Here is a 16,094-nt window from a genome sequence, read left to right on the forward strand (position 1 = left end):
ATATTAGGGGGGTATAAATTAATCAGGACTAGTGAATAGTATATGTAAAGGAAACCACAAGATATATCAAAATGCGTCGCCAAGTTTATGAGTGGGTTCAATGTTCACGTCGACCCACAGGTGTGCAAAGGTTTGCTCTTTATTTATGAGATGAAATGATTTGGTCAGAATTTAAAATTAGTCTTCAGAAATCCAATAGCATGCCAGAATACTTGCGTCTTTCATACCCATCGACACATAAAGAATGAGACAAATAGTGTAATTTAGGTCTTGGAATATCTTCAGTTATTTCAAAATTGTATTTGAATTCATAACACAGCCAGTACAGCCCCAAAAAAAATAATTAGGATGATTGTTGTTGCTGTTTCATTCCGTGTGTGTGTGTGTGTGTGTGCGTGTGTGTGTGTGTGAGAGATGTATTCAGCTTGTTACTCCATGTCAGTTTCCACCTACTCACTGGTCTCTCACTGCACCGGGAAAGCGCGCTCACACAGGGAGGAAGGGAGGGTGAAAGAGGTATTTGCATAAACACAGAGAAATTAAGCTAGAAGCTGTTTTGCATTTTGATTATTTCCATCCATGAGGGGCACACCCACACCTGGCGGGGATGTGCTTCTGTGGTAGGGAGCGAGAGAGAGCTGAGTCACTGGATTGCTTTTAGTAGAAATCAGGATTTTGCTATTGAAAACAGTTTTAGGTTTCAGTTCAGAAATCTGGATCTTCCAGAGTGAAAATCAGACGCCCTCAAATATGAGCAACATTTTGATGTGATCATATTGACGGTCATCACTATTATCAGACACAGTCGTATTCTTCTAACGTTTTAATTAACGTTGGTTAGAGTCATGTAAGATCCAAATAATCCACTTGAGCTTGTCTCTAGGGACCATCAGAGGAACTGCATGTTAAAACACATCTGCACTGGCTCCTGTTGCTCAAGACCCACACAACATAAATGGCTTACATAGTTAATTATGATCCAATTAAATGTAAATACTGATTAAGGGCACTTCTGGTTTCGGATTTAACAAAATAAACAATTTAAATATGTTATGTTCGGCTCAAGGAAATTGCGTTGGTGTAATTCTACATTTTTTGGGACATTTTATAGACACAAAGATGAATTGATTGACTAAATGAACAACAAATGAATTAGTAATTAAAATATCTATTTATCCACAGTGTAAGAAGGGAGACTACGCATTGCGGTGCTGTTCAACAGCACTGTAGTTTGAATAGACAAAGTTTGCTGGTTGGCTATTATATGTTGTATTATTTTTTTATAAATGCAAAGAGCAGAAATGTATCATCTGACACATTTTACATTTGGGATGTCCGAATCATCAGAACTGAGTAACTTAACATGAGGAAATATTAGTTTGAGCGTCAATCAATTCCACTTGGCCCTCGGCCCAATCTTTCTGCTTCAGCCGTCTCCTCATGCTCACGTTTTCCTTCATCCTTTCTGTCATGCCAATTTCGTACGCAAATACTTTTTTCCGATTTGAAATGCACAAAATGATAACCGACTTCTTAGTTGATGCCAGAGTTTTTCTTTTTTCTTTACAATTAATGCTCCATCCATTGGGAGAGACACTCGCACACACACGAGGAATGGTAGAAGTTTTTTCTTCTCTTCCTTTCGTCACTTGCTGCTTGCATGATAGAGACGCAGAGAACAAGGGGTGCCGGATCAAAGCGAATCCAAATGCCCACTTCAAGTTTTTTTTCTTAGACAGAAAACACGAGTGGAGGAGGCAGGCACACGGGCCGCCTCGCGCTCGGTCACACGCTGGCCGTTATGCCGGCGCTGCCTGGTACCATGAAGGCGCACGCACACACACTTTAATTCACACACACACACATTTGCATGGGTGGGGCCTCATATCTAGTGTTTATTTAGTAGTTATTTTTATTTTGAAAGTCTTAAATCCAAATGATAACATTAGATATGTCTTTGGCCCTTTGTTTGAAGATAGTGAAAGTTAATGTTTACCAGCATAAGTTTGATGAGCAAGTTAAAATACAATGGTAGATGTGGTAAAGCTGGTTAATATGTGGAAGTGCATTGCCTCTGCACTTCTATGGCAAAAACTGCTGATTGTACATCATTTTCATAGGTAAACGTGACTATTTCAGATCCAGAGACCTTTTAAGATCCTGCAGTCTCTAGAAAAAGCAAATATCTTCCAACATACTGCTTCCATGACAATAAAAACAGAGATGAAGCATGATAGTGCTTACACCTGAAAGATGTTTTTTCTTTCTTCAGGAAGTACTTTTAGTAATCTGGAAACTAGAAATTTAAAACTAATTGTTCTGTATATTTCATGTCAGTATACTGTATATAGTGACTATTGAATTTTATGACTTTTTCTCATTCTTTTAAAATGTTTATAACATCCTCTCTGCTGCTCAAAAGTGATGCTGTTTGCCATATATGGCATTCTGCTAATATTACTGGTGAGACTGTTTGATGTTGATCTTCCTGGCTTTCATTGCACTTTTGCCTCCCATCAAGAAGTTCTCCACATGAAAAGGGAAGAGCTGTTTGTGTCTATTGCGTCTGGCTTTCCCAGGTAATGATGTATTAACCTTGAACGCAGTCGGCTAATTTGTACGCGTGTACGTCTCACCTCTCTGACTCCTCTGTTTGGAGAAGAAGATGGAGGCCATCGCAATGTCTGCATGTTAAGTAACGAGCGCCGCTGTGGTGCTCAGCTTGCTGCTCGGTCATTTGCCATCCGGTTACGCTTCATCACAAGAGGATGTTGAAGGAGATCAGGAGGAACGAAAAGATTCATATACAGATATTAGACGATATAGGTTCATTCATTTTTTAGATCTGCCTTGAGGTTGATCAGTAAATTTACAAGTGTGTGAGAATCCATGCAGCGTTTTACGGTTTTCTTAGCTTCGCTTACAGAATCAACCCGGAGCTGTGTATGTATGTGTGTGTGCGTGTGTGTACATTAGTGTGTGACTATATATTTCATTTAAACAAGGGCTAGTAGCTGAGATGTTTTTACTTGCTTGAACTTTCCAAACATATTTGTCCTAAATGGAAAATGTAGGACTATTAAAACATTGATGAAACCAACACAGATTTTTTTTTAATTCAGTCCGAAATGTATCTTTATACTTTGTCTTTGCCATATATAGTGGTTATTATTAATAAAGAAACACACAATTCGAATGATTAGGAAATGCATCATTGTATTTTTATTTAAATTTGATTCACTATTTTTTTATATTTACATATTTGCTTTGATAAAAAATTCTTTGGAACATTGTGTATTATAATTTGCTCATAACAAGTGTTTAAATGATTCCCTCTCTTGTATCTATTCTGTATTGCTGTGAAAACATCTCCTTAAAACGACACAATGTAGCATCAACCAGGATCGGTGACTAGAAAGCATTAATATCGCACATTTTTACTGACTATCTGGATTTTTCACTTGCCCGATCGGACAACTGCATGAGGCATCCTGTTGCCTCGGGCAAGCGTCGAGCCTCGGTGTGTAAAACAAATATTCCCCATGGCAGTCGCACGTGGGACATTATGTACAACCAACACTCACACGCGGTCGCTGAAGTAACAATCAGTGTACTAGTAAATGAGTTGAGGGATTTAAAATGGAAGCACATGGGCCTTCGGCAGTCTTCTATCATGGTTTTGGAGAGACGCGGTGAAAAGACGGTTTATTACTTCTGGAGAACTGGGGCTGAGTTGGCAACCATGCCAAGTGTGTGGGATAAGAAGTTGTATTTGTGTGTAGGGGGTTTGTCAGGTGGATGGATGCCCGGGCAGCTTGAGGGAGAGTGTTATGCGTGTGTGTGTGTTTGTGTGTGTACACGTGGTGTATAGGCTTGCCCTGAGAGAAGGCAAGCAGATATGCATATGGAGTGCATATGTTCTGCATTTGTGTTGAAATACCACATAGTATTGATTGCTAAGGTTACTTGCCTATAACTAAGGTTACTTACGTGTGTGTGTGTGTGTGTGTGTGTGTGTGTGTGTGTGTGTGTGTTGTGTTGTTTTTCTTCATGTAACTTAACTTAAGCACCCATGACTTTTGCATTGGTTTAGGCGAAAACTTTAGTGAATGCATATATTAGTGAGTCTTGCTCATGGACACGTGGAACAGGTTCTCGGTTGGTTTTATTTAAGTAATCTGTGTTTATTAAGATTACATCAAAGTCCAGTGCATTCATTTGTTTACTTCCTAATTCCTTTCTGTGACGTTGTACTGGTCTCATACTGTTGCCCGTGGCATTTTGAAACGAAGCTGGCCCGTAACATTTTGTTTAGCATGCAGGGGCAGTTGACACGTGTGGGAGATGTGCGATTCCTTCAAGCTTCTTTTTGAGACTGATGGCATCTGTGCCCTGCTGTTCACTCCTCCGGTAGGAATGCACTCAGTAGCAAACACTGCTAATAGAGCAGCTTCTGAATGCTAAAAAGGCAATTAGTATGGATATTTGGATGTGCATGTGCGTGCGTTTGAAATGCCAAAATCTATAGCGTAATTCAATGTCAGAGACCTCAAATCAATGTACGCAGAATGCATTAAAGAAACAGTTGCTCAACAGCATGTAATTAAACTGCTCTGTGGGTGTATTTGTATGTGTGTGTGTGTGTGTGTGTTTTGGATTTCTCCACTTGGCTGTCTCTAGTAATTTGTATGATCAAGGGAATGTATGCTTAACGAATTAGAACCCAACTTGGAGTTGTGTACTTCTGTTTTCAAAATACGGCAATTCCCATGTTATATTTACATTCATTTCAATATAATTTTGATATTCATGAACCAACCCTAAGAAAGAAAAATCATTTCGTTGTTAATTGAAAAGGGACCCACAACGCACAGAATGAACTCTTGGTAGAATTCCAAAGTGTATATGCTGTGCTAGTTCTGTGTGTTCATATTATCTGTAGGCTGGGTGCTGAATATATATTATGACTCTCGGCAACACAACTCTATTGTTGGCTCAATGTTGTCTTAGCAGAAGTTCGGGCCATTGATTGGTGACCACATGCTGCCAAAAGGGTTTTGTAAAACTGAACTGCTTTAGTTTTTGTATAGGCTTATATATCATTTCACAAGATGAGGAGACAAATACATATTGGGTCTCAGTTATGGTGGTTTGTCATGTCAAATAAAAAATATTCTTTCAATCCAAATCCCTTTAAAAAGCCTTGAATATGTCTGTATCGGATAGACAGAACTCTTAAAATGTGATTCTCCAAAGAATAGTTTTTTTTTTAATGTAAAACCATATATTCATAATATAGTTGTAGGTGGTGAATATTCATTAATAGCCCACATGGCTGCTTCTGTTTATTAGTAAGATGTCCGCTGATGTTGGTCAAGTGATTATTATTCATTGATTTCTGACCACATGTTTACGGGAGGCAAAGGTCATGTTTGGCAAATAAAACCATTAAAGTTAAAATCCAGCTGAACATCTGTTACTCGACAGCCGTATTGTTTCAACCTGTGTCTGAAAACATGTAGTATCTCTACGCCGGAGAGGGAGCTGAGGCTGCAAATCTGTCAGATGACAAAACCTGAGCTGCTCAATAATGGATCAGAGATTGACACGAGCACATACATATATTAGTCTAGTTTGTTCTTCCAAGAATCGGTCAAAAGTCCAACATAGCTTTGTGGTCAAGTGACATTATTTTACTTTATTTTTTAACGGTGGTTCTACTGAACGGAGATGTTTATTTTGGCCTTCTGGCATGTTGTTTTTTAAAATGAACTGACACACCAAAAGTGTCTGACATTAAGGCCAGAAATGTTTCCCTTCCATCAGGACATGACTGCAAGATATAAACAATTTGAAATCTGCAGTGACCTTTAGAGTTGTTTACTAAGGGCAGTTGTTTTATGTCTATGTTCACCCAGTCCTGCAGACTCACAAGCATGGATTTGTAGCTGTCTGGACACGCACATGCACGCACACACACACCCACAGAGCTTGCTGCCTTGGGCTGGTTTTGGTACAACCCAGGGATTGGCATTTAATCTGTCACTTCTGCGGGGCATTAGCCTACATTTTGGGGTACACGCAGACACACTAATATTCAGAGAGGCGGAGAGGCCGGCTGACTGACACCGAAGGGAAAATACCCACACAGACTGAGACGGGGAGGCGGAGAGGGTGTAGCAGGGTTGACGTGTTGGCCTCAGTGAGCCCAGAGCGGTGTGAGAACCAAACCAAGGCCGGGGCTGGCCCGTACATGACCTTGCTTTTGAACATATCTTCATCTGCATAGTTAGACTGTACTCTACTTTCTGTGCTACTAAATATGGTGTTTTGTCTCAAGATGGTCTGTTATGTTCTATTTTCAAACGGTTCATTTTGTCTGCTTTCTGTCGGGTTCTGTTTTCCTTTTTGTTACATTTAGATTTGATTCATTGTTGCCGTTTATTTTTATATAACGGCATACCAGCACTTTTACAACACGAGGGGTTTTCACAGTGACACACTGCAGTCCTCTACATTTCACAGTTGAACAAGCTTACTGGCTTCACTTGTGGGCAGATTAAACAGCATGCACAGAGATAAAACAGACTTCATGCAGTTTCCTTTTTTACTACTGTATTTTCCACGCCTTGTTCTGTTCTTGTGATGGTTCAGTGAAATCCGTTAAGTTGGTATGGGATTCAGCATTTGAGTGAGTAGTCGAAACCGGCATTCTTTTACATTATTTTCCCCAATACACCCCTGTCAGAGCTTTGGTTTATTCATTGTAAAGGCCATCAAACCTTGAGCCTCGACTCAGAAGAGTACCTTTGTGCAATTGCGTCCCAATCCGGATGATATTTCATAAATTGAATCCTTTTTATTCAACAGCTTTTACAACATGTGAAGGGGTTAGCTCCATTAGCAGATGCCTGATGGGGCCCTTTTACCTGGATAATTCACCTTACTGCAGCACTGACAAATCTCCATCGGTCGCCCCGGCTTTCATCTAACACACATTAACATGAACCTGTTAAAAGGACGTTTAGCAATAATCATGTATCGAGCGCTCCAGACCCAACAGACTTATCCTTTTAAAAATAATTTGCCTGCTGTCAGACTACACTTGGGCACTTTTGTCTCTGCTTAAACCAAGACCTTCATCCACAACAACAGTCGGACCCAATTTTGTTCGGGGAAATTTTAAGCTTGTTTATCAGTAAAGGTGAGAGGCAAAGCTGCATCAGAAGGGATGAATGTAATGTGATGAAAGGCTAATAATGTTTAAATCCCTGTTCCTAACGGACTTGACTCTTATCAACTTCTATCGGCTTTAAACGACCAGGTATTATGTCTGCATTTCCACAGCAGGTGAAAAGTATTTCAAACGGCTGTAGTACTGGAACATCGAGTCAGAGGTTGTTATGCTATTACCTGGTCACCGTTGGGACCGAACGCATCCAGTATACGGACATGGCATTTAACAGAAGTGGTACAGGGGAATCGCTGCTCCGTCTGAGGAAGCCATTGAAGCTTTTCGTTTATTACTGTCGGGAGGCAACTGCAATTTCACACAATATTAACATAATTAGCATTTTTTTCTTCATTCTAATCATGGTACAATTAACATCCACAAAATGTTATATATTTAAATATGTTTTCTCTGTCCTAATATGTTGCTGTCTTTATTAAATTCATGAAAAAACTAACAAAAATGCAGTTTGATAAATTGAATCCAGGCCCTCCACTGTTTGGGATTGTGGGATAGTGTGAACGCATGTTTTTATGACTGTCTTCAGCTGGAAACGACACACAAGTTGAAAACCAGAGATCCTTCTAGTTAAGCTTAACGGCCTGACTCCACGCTATTTAAAAAAAAAAAAATATATATGCCTTGAAGAAATGAACACATTGTTGTCTTTTAGATGCAGTCCGAAGATGCCAGTGATTTGGATTATTAGAGGACCAGCAGACGTCTGGACCAGTACAGGTCCTGGGGTCTGCTGCGATTATTAAGTCTGAGCATCTCTCGGCTTCTTCTGTTCATATAGTTGGTGATGTTTTCCATCCTACAACACATTTGTATGTGCATTTTGATGTTAACATATAGAGTATATATTGTGTGTTTGTTTGTGTGTGTGTGTTGCTGAATTCCGCTCACAAACAACCTGTCACATCTGCTCTACAAAGAGGGTTTGAATGCAGGTCTCAGCACAGTATGGGGCTCTAGGTAGGGGAGATGGCAAACATCCTCTTCATACCCGCTGTTCCTTACCCTCTGCGATTTTTACATCGTTAACATGGAGACTTTTAAAGCCCTGTGGTACTAGTACATTGAATTTATTCAGGGATTGCTATTTACATTTAACGTTGAATATTGTAGATATTTATGATTTTAATCAAATGCATGTTTATGTCTGTCATAAGGCGTTTTATTTAGCCCATTTGTGAGGCATCCTAAGCTTTCTTCCCAAATCGCGGAGAGCTTCAGCCTGCAGGAAAACAAGCTGATATTCGTCACTGTCCTTATTTTGTCACGTTAGTCTAGGGATGTGTGCACATGAGTGGTCCCTTTAAATAAATGGCTGCATAATCACAGCCTGTCACATAGTTGCTGTCCTTATGCGATCTTCCTTAACAGCAATCACAAACAACTCCCGCCCTTCATCCGTTCAGACGGCTGTGCTCTTAAGGCACCCCACTGGGCTCCAGCCTTTTCGCTGATCCCTGATTGTGGATTTAAGCCGAAAGAGGCCACGTTAATAAAGGATTGAAGATAACGGGGGACCTTTTACCCTCCTGCTTTGCAAGTAACTGGGTTTCCATAGTTGAATCCCCAAATTCTGCATTTCGTAAAGGGTTTGAGTTTGGTTTAAAAATACAATTATTTCCGTATTAAAGGACTCGGCAATCATGTTGGCCATTTTAACTTCTATAGGAATGAGACTGAGATAAGGGTAAAAAGTAAGAAATAATATATGGGTTGGAGAAGTACTAAGTCAGGTCATCACCTTATGAATTTTACTTAAGTTGAATGTCTACTTTAGTCATTTTAAGAGAGCGAAAAATGTCTTCAATCTCATTCAACAATGAAGTAAATCAGATTTGAATGAAAGCCAAATGGAAGGACCATATGTTTTCTACCACGGGGTCTAATACTGCAGTTTTAGATGAAGGCTTTATGTGTGTGCAGTATGGATTGGGGAACATGTCCCTGATTTTCTTTAATGAAAGAAGTCTGTAAATTATGTAAAATATAGGAGTTAGGCCAATGCAGCTGAAAAAAAATAACTTTTCGAGTGGGCGTTTGTAGTTACCCCTGAGTAATTATGGGCTTCACATTTGATTAATAGTGTTCTTAATGAGAAAGCGTAAATGGTGTATATCAAAAAACACAAAACCTTCTGCTACTCTGTCAAATTAATTAACACGATTTATTTTTTGTTGTTGCATATTATCCTTTTTTAAAATTCCCATTAGTATTAACCTGCTCTGGTATGTTGAAAACATTGCTTAAATAGCGGCACAATGCACCATGTAATGAATAATAGTTTATGCAATATTTACCAGCTGTATTGTTTGAGTAACACCTTTCTGCCTTGTATATAAATAAGATGCATGTGAGACTGACGGGAGAAAACAGAAGATATCGTACCACAGTGTGTACATCAGCTCTCTGTGATATGAGCGGATTATCAGTGTTTCATGTTAACTGTTTTCTCCACATCTGGCGACTCAGTCTCCATGTTGTATGAGCTTTAAAGGAATGGAGGGGTGCTAAATCCCTCAGTGGGGGGTTTGATGGACTTGTCACGCGATTCTCACACTTCTCCGGAAACACTGATGTCTTTTATTAATAGATGAGGATGCCACAGACACTCGAAATTGAACAGCTGGAAAAGGCTTTACGTTTCAAAATACAGTAAACGTAGGACGCTTATGATTCCGGGAGTTGACATTTATGTGTAACATTTTTCTTTTCGCTTGTTTGTTACCACAGAGTTGTTGCCGCACCGCAGCAAGCTGCCCGTCCTCCCAGTATAGGGATGAAAGTTGAATCGGTAACATTTTAAATCCGCTAAACAAGCTGTATATTATAAGATGGGAAGGATTTATAGAGAGGCCTTTAACCACCAAATGACAAACAAGGCTCCTCGGTTATTGACAGAACGCTGTCATCACAGACAGCCATACAGAACCTTCAGGCTGTTAATTAGAACAGATGTCAATAATACTATCAAAGCCTTTTCTCTCTCCATCAATAAGGCCAAGTTGCAAAGATTCGTGTTTCAGCAGCGAGATGACTGAAGTCACAGCAATGCATTGCACCCACAGGCGGCTCCATCGCACCTATTTCCTATTAGGCGTCAGGGACTGAGTTGGACTCACTGTGTGTGTGTGTGTGTGTGTGTGTGTGTGTGTGTGTGTGTGTGTGTGTGTGTGTGTGTGTGTGTGTGTGTGTAGAACAATATGTGACAAGGACGAGGACAGAGAATTGAAGACGGGGGAGGTAAAGGTAAAAGATAAATAGGGAAGCAGCAGGGCCGGAGTGAAAGATGGAGACAATGTCAGCTGTCAGCTGTAATAGGAAAATTGTGAAATATGTTGAGATGGGAGGTCTCTGCAGGAAGCTGACAAGACAGTGTTGTTTCTATTTGGCCTGTATATTATATTTTTTTCCGGGGAGAGGTTTGAACATTAGTGAGTGATGGTGGTTGGAAAGCTCATTATGTTGTTTGATAAATCTACAATGACCCTTTGGAAAGGTCATGTTGAACAGGCCAGAGGTCACTTGAAAGGTGTTGGCGGTCTTGCGCTCATCAACTAGTGATGCATTACCTGGCTGTGACTGTGTGGCTTCGCACATGTTTTTATTTATTTATTTATATATATTTTTTGATCACAATGCCAGCGAAATGAAGTTATTTCCCTTGATAACCCCCTGCGTGTTTGCCTGTGTGCCTATGTGAGCCTGTGCTTTTTGCCTTCAGGCATGTGGGAGGCCATATCTTAGCCTCCCAGGACTCTTCATGCCACTATTACAGCAGAGACATTAAGACACACATGCGCACTTGGGCTTGATTAAATACACAAACTCCTACCTGATTGCTTTGACACCTGCTTCACTCTCCGTTCCTTCACTGTTCGGCATTTTACCTTTCCTCATTACCTCATTGTATGAGTTTTTTTGTATGGCTGTTGGGTGCAGGAAGATAATTTGAACCAGCTGTCGGTACATTTATTTTCTGAATGTGAAGTTGTTTCTACTGTCTTAGGTAACCAACCATTGTTTGAGAGTCCTGCTCCATTTTAGCCCCTTGGTAAACCGTAAGAAGTTTGTGTACTGTGGTCAGTGGACAAATAGGTTAATTTCCTGCTATAGATGGGACATCAGAAATCCCTCTGTAATAATGGTAAAGTAGAATAGTAGATCAACTGTGCTGATATAGTGGACAAGTACAATATTAGTGCGAGATATAATCAAGATAAATGAGAGATATACTGGTGGGACTGCTGAGCCCCGAGCACCGTTGTGTTGCTTTTGGTGGTGCACAACGGTGCATGGACATTAACCCCAACAATCTAAACCTATGTGTTTTTAAAAAAAACAAATATTCACAAATGTATTTTTTGGCCAACTTTGACAGTTCTAATATCCAGAGAAACATGTGTAGAGATGGCGGGACGATGGAGCAAAACAGGGAGGGAAGAGTAGTCAGCCAGTTGTGGTCAGACCCGCACAATTAATCATTGATTTTCAATCACCTGAAAGTCCCATTTTGGTTCCTCAAGCTCCCCATGTAAGGCATGACCAGTCACAGCAGTACAGTATCTTTTTGTCTGCAACGCCAGTGAGATTTACAGTTTCCACAGCGTGTTGTGCTTTGCTGTGTTGAGAAGTATGGATCACTACAGGTCATCCTCTCTGCTTCCAGTGTTCAGATCACACCCCTCTTTCATGCCGGTCCCGACTACACACCTGGAACATTTTGTGACAGCGTCTTACCCAGTTGTGGTGCAGAATCTGTCCACAGACAGACATATAAACACCTGGCAAAGTACTCAAAACCACCATTGTGGTAGTTCCCGCTACAGTAAGTGTCGCCACGATCACATTTTGCCATGATGACACACACACACTCACACACTCACAGGCTCACAAGGTGAAACAATACCAGACAAACACTGTCACGGCTGATGGAAATAGAAGTTATTACACAAGGTTGTTTGGACGTCTGCTATTAACTTGAATCAGCAAAATGTTGTTCCAACTAGCAATGTGACACTACTGGGCTTATGCTTCATTTTGATGTTTGTGTATATATATATATATATATATATATATATATATATATATATATATATATATATATATACTCCGTTCAGATTGTGTGAAATACCGCGCTTCCACTGCGCTGGACCTGTTTTGAGCATCGCCAACCGGAGTAGGTGCGACTCAACAAGTCATGACAATCCAATTAATATTTCTTCACGGCAGAGTGTCTCCAAGTAAATGTGCTACTTTAACACTTTCCGTAGAAGAAAAAGTTATGTTTTATTATATATTAAAATAAGTTAAGGATGTCCATTATAATGTGTGGAAATAATCGTGTGAAACTAAGGCAAATGGTCTAAGATTATTTCTATACTCATCCAGGCTTGGTGTCCCCTACATCCAACCTATAACTGATGCACACAAATACAAAACAAATTGAAGCAACCTGATTTACCACCAGAACGTTGTACAAAATTATAGATTACATGTTTTTAGCAATTTAAAGAACCCCTTCATTCTTATTATGAACACCAGTCCCCTGGAGTGCATTGAACGTTTATGTAATCATTAAAAATATTGTAATTGGCGACACTGGCTCAGTGGTTAGCATGTCCCTCTTTTTAAATCAGAGGATCGGTGGTTCAAGCGTCAGCTAAATGAAATGTAATGTAATGTAATTCAAATGATATATGCTACAGTTTTAAATCTTAAAATCGGTACATATAATACTCAAACAAGAACAACCATCCATGACCACACGCACACACACAGGAATGCAAAAAATGTATCACATTAACTTAAGTACGCAACCAATGACTAGTTGTCATGATTTCAGGTCAGTTTTAAAAAGGTTTTTTTCCAAACTAAAACATTTAAAAGCTTCACAGATATTGTATAATTGTTCTACGTTACCTGACGTTATAACTATGAGAAAATCTGCACAGTCACTGTGCCGTCGATTTGGAAAAGCTCAAGGGTGTCATGTTGCTACACAGGCCACAAGTGTAATTTTAAAGCAATGATTTAAAGGCTTTCTACATAATTTACTGTAATCTAATTCAGAAGAGAACTGTGAATCTCATTAGCAACTCATTATGCTGCAACGGAGGGAGAGAGAATGATGAGGGTAAGCAAGCGACTGAGAGAAGGATGAAATGAAGGGTCAGGCCTGAACTAACTGAGATCTGAAGTCTTGTTATTTAGACGAGCTAATGTCTGTTTCTTTGACTTTTTGTGCTTCCACTTTTTGAAGCATATTTTGAATGATCAAGGGACGGCTCTATGATGACGAGTGTCTTGAAACTTTTCATAGGCATCTTATATTATTATTATTATTAATAAATACACATATGATCATAGTGGGGAAAATGCAAGAGAGACTACCAAATGTATTGCTTGTGGTTGCATCACTCTTTGTAAGGGAGCAGGTGAAGAGTTTGAATGTGTGAATCTGGAATAATATTTTTGTATTGGAGCATTTATGAAGAAGTGGATGAATTCTGAGGCTGAACATTTTGATGATCAATGTTTTAATAAAAAAACACATGTTTTCTTGTTCCAGCTTCATAAATAGGAGGATTTGCTGCTTTTCAGTTTTAAATTAAGTTCAGCGGACATAATTGACTGATTTATGTATATTTATTTATATATATATGTATATATATGTGTGTGTGTATGTATGTATGTATGTATGTATGTATGTATGTATGTATGTATGTATGTATGTATGTATGTATGTATGTATATATATATATATGTATATATATATATATATATATATATATATATATATATATATATATATATATGAGATGAATCAGTGTTCACATGCTCACATCCCCGCCCTCTTAGCTCTCAGTAAATAAATAACATAAATAGATAAAATGCTGTGTTGCAAATGTTTAATGAGTAAATTTGGCATTTAATTAATTGCATTGGATTATGGTCTTGTTGGTTTGACATTGCTACTGAATGTAGGGAAATGCCAGTGTGAGATGTAGCTGATCTGACAGATGGCATATGGGAAGTACTTCACTGACCCTCTGTTCACCTGTACTGAGACACACACACACACACACACACATGCGCGCGCACGCACACGGGTGAATAAGCAGGTGTGTGTGTGTGTGAGTCAGAGTCGGGGAGACTGACCGACTCAGGTGGCAGGTGTCTGTGTGCGTAACAGCCAGCATACCAGCTGCCGTGTCCCTAACAAGTATCTTTAGTTACACACACAGGGATTTGACACGGAACCAAACGCTCTCGCAGTGAAACATGATCCGCCCGGGTCTATTCACCAACAGACAAATAGGACCTCCGCTGTGGACTCAAACTCGGGCAAACACACAAATTACTCAAAACTCATATTCACCATGTCCTCATGCGCACAGCTTGACCTGCATGGAGCTGAAAGCCCTCAACGTGCGTTTCAACAAGCTGGTTTTACATGCCTAATCATTTATTAATAATGCTCAACTGTAAAGGAGAAAACAGCAATGGCACCATGTGTGTTTCCTGGAGGAGCACCTGTAAGCCTGTGACGTATTCCCCACTGAGCTGTGGAGGCTTTTTCAGTTGGTGTTAGCTAAGCAGGCACTGACCTGGAAATTACTTGGCCACTGAGATACTTAATACTAGCTGCAAGTTATACAAGATGACATTCTCTCCCTCTGAATAAGTGTGCTCATTCTCCACACACCTTCAGGGTGACAAGTGACAGCGGAATTAAATCGAGAAACTTTACAGTAAGGCATACACACTGATGGAGATACACACACTCTTTCAAAGTCTCTCTCCATGGATGTCGCAATCAGATTCCATGTGTTAAAGTATAGAGACGTGCTTGATATACATTAAGTCATGCAAGATGACAGTGCGATGTTTTGACCTTTGCATGCCTTATGCTCAAACCCAGAGGGGAAATTTTTGAAGCGATGCACACAGTGGAAGAGAAAGGATAGGAGTAGAAAACAGATGACAGTTGGTCAACACTGAGAAAGCGCAAGATGCAGGAGAAAGAGAGAAACTTATGGTTTGAGGATGAAGGCTCTAACATAAAGAGATCATATTTGATGTTAGGGGATTTGTTAAATTGTGGATGAGGTACAGCCAAAACCAAATGTAAAGCAAGATATGTATATTTGATTTAATATGTGTATCTGCATGTTGCATGCATGTGTGGTTATCTTTGTGTATTTATATTTATTTGCATTAGGGTTTAATCCTTTGAAACAATTCCTGGGAATTTTGATAATTTCCAGGATGCAAAACTCATCAGCACAACAACAGTAACTTGTTTGTGGCCCATCAAATGAATCTATTGGACTGTAGTACGCCTGCGCAGTTCTTAAAATGCGAACATTGATTTCCATTTTGCACAGTTTGACATTCTTTTGTCCTAAAAATGATTAATGCCACCAAATAGTACTGGTCAGTGAGTTTATGCATATTCCTTCTTGTTGTATTTAATGTTGCTTGAAATATGACCAATGCATTTTAAATGTAGCAGAAGTTGTATTTTAAAAAACAACTACATTTGTACAAATGTGCCGTTATTGTCATCAAAGCATCTTTCACTTTATTTAGGAGGGCTTGTTTCTAACAGCGGATTGACGGGGCGCTGCAAACTAGCCAAGAAGCTATTTCACCAAGCAGTATTTGGAGTGACACAAGCCCAAGGCTTACAAGTCGGCTATAGGTACACATATGAGCAAATAATGATGGGAGCATGGAAACGTACACAGCAAGATGCCAACCTCTGTAAGGCATGGGGTTGGTGGGTCGGTGCCTTAATAGACCCGGGGCGGTCCTTAACCTCTGAGGTGCTGTAAACAAACAG

The 16,094-nt window shown here is 39.7% G+C and overlaps 1 protein-coding gene across 1 annotated transcript in view; it reads left to right on the forward strand.

The window, feature by feature from the left end:
* cdkal1 (CDK5 regulatory subunit associated protein 1-like 1) overlaps nucleotides 1–16,094 on the forward strand; it is a gene marked incomplete at its 5' end in the record, with an annotated part of 202,690 nt that overhangs the window by 33,010 nt on the left and 153,586 nt on the right. The gene's annotated exons all lie outside the window — the stretch shown is intronic.

The sequence above is a fragment of the Taurulus bubalis genome (assembly GCF_910589615.1).
Source record: "Taurulus bubalis genome assembly, chromosome: 12".
Classification (NCBI taxonomy): domain Eukaryota; kingdom Metazoa; phylum Chordata; class Actinopteri; order Perciformes; family Cottidae; genus Taurulus; species Taurulus bubalis.